Source organism: Argiope bruennichi, chromosome 7 (assembly GCF_947563725.1).
Source record: "Argiope bruennichi chromosome 7, qqArgBrue1.1, whole genome shotgun sequence".
In the NCBI taxonomy this organism is placed as follows: domain Eukaryota; kingdom Metazoa; phylum Arthropoda; class Arachnida; order Araneae; family Araneidae; genus Argiope; species Argiope bruennichi.
The window spans coordinates 54,913,218-54,920,866 of NC_079157.1; positions in this window are offsets into that span (position 1 = coordinate 54,913,218).

Here is a 7,649-nt window from a genome sequence, read left to right on the forward strand (position 1 = left end):
TTTGAGAAAAATGCATTTTTATTACAACTTACCACATATATGCTATATACATGTGACTACTAACCTAAAATGTCCCAGATTTATAAGTTAAACCTTCTGCTTGCTCATTTTTAACTAATTTTTTCTTTTTAGCTGCCCGATTTTTTTTTCTGGCAACTTTAACTCCGGGCAAAGAATGTCGCTTGGATTCGTTAACTCGCACTTCGTCGAGTTCAGCAAAACCTTTGAGGGTAAACACCCCCAAACTTACACCAAAATGCCTTAAAATATCTAGCAGTCCTTCAAATCCTTTATTAAATTGAATCACTGCCATGTATGCACCCAACCGCAATGTTGACAACTCAACGAAAATTTCTTTTGGAATAAATTTCCAAAGAATTCCATTGAACGATTCATTTGCATTTTGGGTTTTCCCATGCAAGCATTTTTGTAGCAAATTTTTGTCACATAATTGCATGTATACAGGCTTGATGCTATTGAGGACATTTTTTGGAAGCCCTTTTGATTTTTCCTTGTATTTTTTTCCGTTCGATATGGCTTGCTGATATCTACACCAGCTCTCGGGCCCAACTGGACATTGACCATGCATTGGTTGTTTTGCACTGGAACAGCAGTGAAAAAATGCTGCAATTACTGCCTTTTGCATGCCTTCCAAATCATTCACATTACTACGGATAGCAATTCCGTAGTAATTTTGCAATTTATCGATGAAGGTGTCTGTAAGTTTTCCTCGACCTCCAAGACCTTTTTGCTTCGATTTTAATTTTCTTAGCCTTGTGCCAACACGCTTCTGTATATGTCCAATACACTCATATTTTGTAACGCTATCCTTCCCATAAACATCTTTCACAGCATCATATCCTTTTGAATCCCCGTCGCCATAGAATTTTATATATTGTAGTTTCCTCATGTCAGCAGACCTTTCAAAAATACGATAAGCACCAAGAGGTTCCATAGCACCAGACGAACCTGTATGTTTTGTACAGGTATGACTAGAGTTTATTGCTTCGCTGTTTTTTTTGTCACAAATTCTACACACTTTCGACATCACTTCAATGTCTAACACCTTTCCAGTGTCTATTGAAATGACCGTGACACATCCATTCAGAGATGAATACCCTCTTCGTTGCCATGTGCCATCAACTGACACACCGCACTGAGCTATTTCTTCAGTTACTGAGTCACCTCTAATTTCTAATGCAGCTTCCTTCATTGTTTTGGATGCCACGTTACTAGCAGCAGCTTCCAGTTTTTTTTCGAGATAGCCAAATGACTTTTTCGAAGGCACATTCACATTCATCGCAGAACACAGTTTTTTCGCTGCAGAATGTCCCCTGCCAATAACTCTCATACCAAAAACAAATGCAAGATTTATGGTATGCATTTTATTTACCTTTTGAGAGGTGCAGAAAGATATTGAATAGTCACAATTTTTACACTTTAATGTCATATTCATCGCTAAGCCAAATACAGACTCCTGGATAATGCTAACTCCACTTTTAAAACACACAGGACAACATAATGATGAAATAATGTCATTGAGGATTTGGAAATTAATAAGCACATTCTTTTCGTTGTTTATAGGAATATCTGAAGGTTTCGAAGATTGTTTTAATTTTGTTTCACTGACTGTTAACAGTGAAGCATCTAACTTACTACTTTTTGTAGCTTTACTGGAGTATCTGTTCCCTCCGAATTTCCGTTTGCGAGAGTAACACTTGTTTTTATTATTACCCATTACTAGCACTGTTAAAAACACTAACACTTTCTAAAATTTCACTAATAATCTATCAAATTAATGCAGATTACTATTATTTTTGTAAAAACTAAACAAGAAGATCACAACAAAATCGCAACGCACGCTACAAATGTAAACAAACTAATGTTGCCAGATTTCCTTAAATTTTACGTTGCCAGATATCCTTAAGGTGCAGAATTATTTTAAATATTAAATTAATAATATACTAAAATTATTTTTTAAAAAAATCGCGGAATTTCAATCAAATTTGACAGTTTTATGGGCATTTAAATGCTTACTTCCGGTTACTTGAACACCCACTTCCGGTTTACCGAGCTTTACTAATTTGCTAATATCTCGGCTTGTAATTGACGTAGAAACAAAGTACAAGCTGTTTTGTAAAGCTAAATAACTGCTTTATTCAATAAAACCAAAAACTAAAAATACGATTTTTTGAAAAAAATAGCCATTTCAACGTATTCGGATACCTTAATTTATTTTAAATATATTGAAATTGCATGCTGCCTGAATATTGTATCTCTTGAATTTTTGTAATGCCATTGCACAATAAAATTAAATATAGGTATTTGCATGATAAATTTAAAAAAGAAATATTCAGTTAATATTGTTTATCAAGATAGCATGCATTAATATGGTCAATAGTAAGATTTACATTTATAGCCAATATGTAATAATAAGCTTTTACTCTTCCTTATTGAAATGGGTTTCTTGATTTTGTAAGGCTTTAAAAGATATACTTCATTTTATTAAAAAGGAGTAAAACGATTTTTATTAATGATTTAAAAAAATTATTCTAAGGTTCCTAGTAAGATAAATACAGGTGATTCATTTAATTAGCTTGTAAAAGATTATACTCTATATATGCCTTATGATGATACTCCCAGCTCTCTGAATTTGCTTGAAGAAAATTTGTTACCTCATTATGAGGCTGAAGGCAATATTTTCCTTACAATAATCAGACATGAAATGTTTCTGCAGTAATTCAGATTCGAATTTAGTATTCTCTAATTAATATTTTAATGTAATTATTCTATAATATTCTTATTATCTCGAACACTTTTTGTACAAATTATTTAAGTCCTCTAAATTTGTTTGGAATTCACTATTTATGAAACTTAGCTTTTCTTGTTCCAAGCCTGTATAATAATTAAATAATTGTCTGATTTTCTTATACTGTTTCATTTATTTATGTGCTTTGTGATTATACTCCCAGCTCTCTGAATATACTGAGGAAAATTTGTTACCTCATTTTGAGGATGAAAGCAACATAGATTTTTCAAATCGTAGTTTTACGAATGGTACATTTAAAAAAGAAATTTATATGCTTTATGATGATAATCCCAGCTCTCTGAATATGTCTGAAGAAAATTTGTTACCTCTTTATGAGGCTGAAGGCATATAAATACTGTTAGCTTTTTATAATTTTTATCAATCATGGTTTATTCAGATTTTTTTGTATGTTTTGTAACAATATTCCCTTTTGAAATAAGTATGAAAAGAATTTATTTCCGCCTAAAGAGGCTAAAATCAATTTAATTTGCTAATTTAATAAGTTTTCCATAGTTTAATTGTGCTTTATCTAATTTTTTAAGTGCTTTGTGATGACACTCCCAGCTCTCTGAATTTGTCTGAAGAAAGTTTGTTACCTCAAAATGAATGAGGCTGAAAGCAATATAAAGTATCAAATAACTAACTGAAGTATCAAATAACTACAATTATTTTATACTTAAATTTGTATCCAAAAATTTAAGCTTGTGAGATATGTTGAATATCTATTGGAATAAAATTCTAAAGATAATTTTATTACTTGTGCTTCAATTTTTCGTATTTACTTTATGATGATACTCCCAGCTCTCTGAATTTATTTGAAGAAAAATTGTTACCTCATTATGAGGCTGAAAGTAAATTTAGGTTTTTTTTTTTTTTTTTTTTTTTTTTTTGCTAGTTTTTCTAATGTAATTTAATTTTATCAATTGTTTCATTCAATGTATATTTAATGATATTCTTAGTTCTCTAAATACGTGAAAATAATTGCCTGCTTTGTGATTATAAGTATATTAGTGATTTTTTTTTATTAATTCATTATACCAAAGAATTAGGGATTCATTTAAAAGTAATTTGGGAAATAAATCTTACTTAATTTATTTTTACAAGACAGATAATAGTTTTGCAAATTTTTTTAGTTTTTAGCCAGGCTGAAAACAGGTCAGATGCATTTCCTTCTAATTTTTAATTACTAACAAATTATATGTTAAAGTTTGAATAGGTACACATGTGAAATAAAACTTTTGAGTTTTCTTAAAAGCAGTGTTCATAACAGTATTTAAAAAAAAGTATAAAAAATTTTTAAGTATATAGTAAACTTATTACTTTATTTGGTAGTATTTTTTTTTTGCATAAAATTTTTTATTATCCTAACTTAACATAAAAAATATTAGATGAAAATGTATAGATAATTTGAAAAATGTGTAAGAAAACAGGAAGTTATTTAAATATATTTAATAGTGATGTGATTAAGATTTTTCTGAATTTTGATGTCTGGATTGATATTCTAAAGATGCAGCAAATATTTTTGAGATCCACACTTAATCCATTCTATTAATGCTTTTAAATGTTGAATGTAGAAACCTGGCTTTCTTAATTTTATATTTTTACTCTTGGTGCATTTCGGTTATTTATACTTGTCTTATGATGATCCACCCAGCTCTCTGAATTTTTTCATGAAAGACAACTAGTTGCCTAAGAAATTAGGTCTGAAGGCAAATATGAAAATGCATATTGTCATTGTAAATCATATTTATAACTATAAAATATTATATATTAATTAAAATTGGAATTTATCATTTTAAAAAGTAATCTTGAATAATTTATGTTTCCATTTTATTCACTTCTGTATACTTCGTAAAATATATGCTTTTACCTTTCTTCAAGTTATAACTAAAATAGATAAATTATGTAAGTAATTTCGGTCCTATGATGATTCTCATCCTTGCTCGCTTAGCAGCTAATAATTTTATTAGCTCCGATGTTGAAAAACTAGGTCCCCCAATTTTTGTCGTTGTACATGAATTGGGGCTGAGGACTGGAATTATTAAAGTTATTTGAAATACTTTCTATTGGAAAGGTTTGCTTTCAAGCCAGTGTTTCATGTTGGGTACTATTTTAACACCATATAAAAAAAATAATTTAAAGTTTGTGTATTGTATTTACTTAAGTGAAGTTTTAATGTATTTTATCTTATTGAGTACTTAGAAATTTTTCTGCCTATCATTTGTCCTGTTGTAAACATTGTAGATGAAATTTTTGTTTTGAGGAATATTTATTGATATCCTAGGTCCTTATTTTTAAAAATCTAAAATCCGATTTCTTTTTCAGGTTCGATTGGATATTTAGTTTCAACTCGCTCTGTTCAAGATCAAATGAAGATAACTTGTATTTAATATATGTATTTTGATTGTGAATAAAGTGAGGAGAAATTAAAAGCAGTATATTTTACTTTCTTTTGCTTTAATTTTATCAGTGCTTCACCATGAATTTCATTAATATTTGTTGAGTGCACATTGTCAAGTCAGCTGTTTATGGGAAATTAATGTGGCTATTAAGCCCTGAAGGATCGATGATAATTCTTATCTTTAAGAACAAAGAAACTTTCTTTTCTATTATTGTAGGGTTTTAATTCCCCCCCCCCCCCCATTCTTCATACAATACTTTAAAAAAAAAGATCTACTCATTGCTCAAGATGCGGATCTATTACTGAATGACCTCCCCCCCCCCTTTTTTTTTTTAAAGCCATATACTTCATTTTTTATAAATTTATTTAAACATTCTTTTTTTAAAAATTTTTTTAAGGACACCACAATGTGATTAAAAATAACTTGGTGTTGGAGTAAAGGTATGAAAACTTTGAGTACAATTTATAAATCATTCTTATCTAGGAATTGCATGCAACAATGATTTGAATAAATATGTATTGTAGGAGAGAGGAAATATTTTTCTTTGACCTGTGAACTTCCAGTTATTCATCCATGTACATAGTAGGATATTATATGTCTGCAGTTTTTATACAAAAATTACATTTGTCATACTTGTATTTTTTAAATGAATTTTGTCTTAAAATTTCTTATTAGCATATTAATTTTGATTGAACCTCAAATTCCATTCATCTGGTTCTTTTTTAAAAAAATATTTTTTAGAACTAATGGAGATTTTGTGACAGTTGTTATATTTTCTCCATGTATGCTTCACATGCAGGGAAGTAAAAAAAAAAAGAGAGATTTAAAATAAAATTTATGCTTTCATTCTGACATATTTATGCAACTGTCTCTGGCTCTTGAATCATCAAAACTCCAGTCGTAAACTTTCTCATATCAGATTTTTATTAAAGAAAACCCGATTCCTTAAATCTCGTCTTGGATTTCTTAGTTCAAATTGTTTTTACTTTGGAGAATGAGGTTTAAATTTAAAAATCATTTATAATGAGAAATTAAAGCATTTTGATGTAGAATTTCATTCATATTGTTACATTCTGCTTCAAGTTTTAATATATAGCCATCAAATCAATTCAATCTGCAGATGAAAATTTTTTACCTTAATGATGAAATAAGCAGTTTCTTATTTCATCTGTTCATGGTTTACCCAATTGTCCTATTTAGTTAGTTGAAAATATGAATATATTTCTCAAGAAAATAAGGTAGCAACAGAACTGTGAATACAATTTTTCATTGGCAAACTTATTGATTGAGGGATTTCTGTCAAATACAATAATAGTAATTATTTAATTCTTTTTTGCATGTAATTAAAAATTTGTGCTGCCAACTGATAAAAGGTTTTTAAGAGATAAAGGATTTATAGAATGATCATTTTTAAAAGTCATCAAAAAACTTTTTTCTTTAATGAAAAGCATAGTTTTAATATTTATTACTGTTTCTCTTACTCACAGAAAAACATAAGATAGAACAAGTATTTATATTGTACTAATTTTTTAAACTTTTTAATTTCCTTATAAATGTCTCTAAATTATATCGGTAAATTTCCTGAAGAATTCAAAAAGGGCTAAGTGCATATATCGGTTTGCTTTCATAGATAACAGATTAAGAAATTAAACTGTATCAATCGAATAAGATTATTTTATGAAACTGAACACTGACATTAATGGAAAAGTAGTTTTATGGTTTCAAATAATAGAATGTAATAAGTACTTAATAATTGTTAATAAAAACAAATCAAAATATTGATTGCAACAACAAATTGTAGATTACTTTTTAATCTACTCTAGTTTCTAATTATTTCTGGCCTTGCAATGTTTTGATATTAAAACATGAAATATAACTATTCAGATGGCACATTACTTGATTACTAAGATTTTGCATCATTCTAATTTAAATATCTTTTCTCTATTACTTATTCAATCATTATAAGTGATATGCCTTTTTTTTTTTTTTTTTTTTCTCCTCTGCAAATCCAAATAAGTCATGGTATGAAAACAAGTTTCATTTTCTATATGAGCACAAGTTTAAACCCTTCATTTTTAAAACTCGTGTAGTGTCTTCTGTGATAAGAAAAAAGACCCGATTTCTTTGCGAGAGATCTTAAATGGTGGAGTAACAGTGAATTTACTATATGAGTTGTTCAATAACCACTTTTTTCATGTAAGAATCAATCTTTTAACAGTACTATGACAATATTGATGTAAAAAATTATTACTGTAATATATATAATAATTAATATTGGAAATAGTTAAAGGTACTTACTCTCGTGCAGTAATAAAACTGCAATAAAAGATTTGTATATTTTTTTAATATTGAAATGTTACTTCCAAGATTTGTCTCTGTAAATTGAGTGAAAAAATAACCACAAAATATTTATGCATTCAATGCCAATGAATAACAGA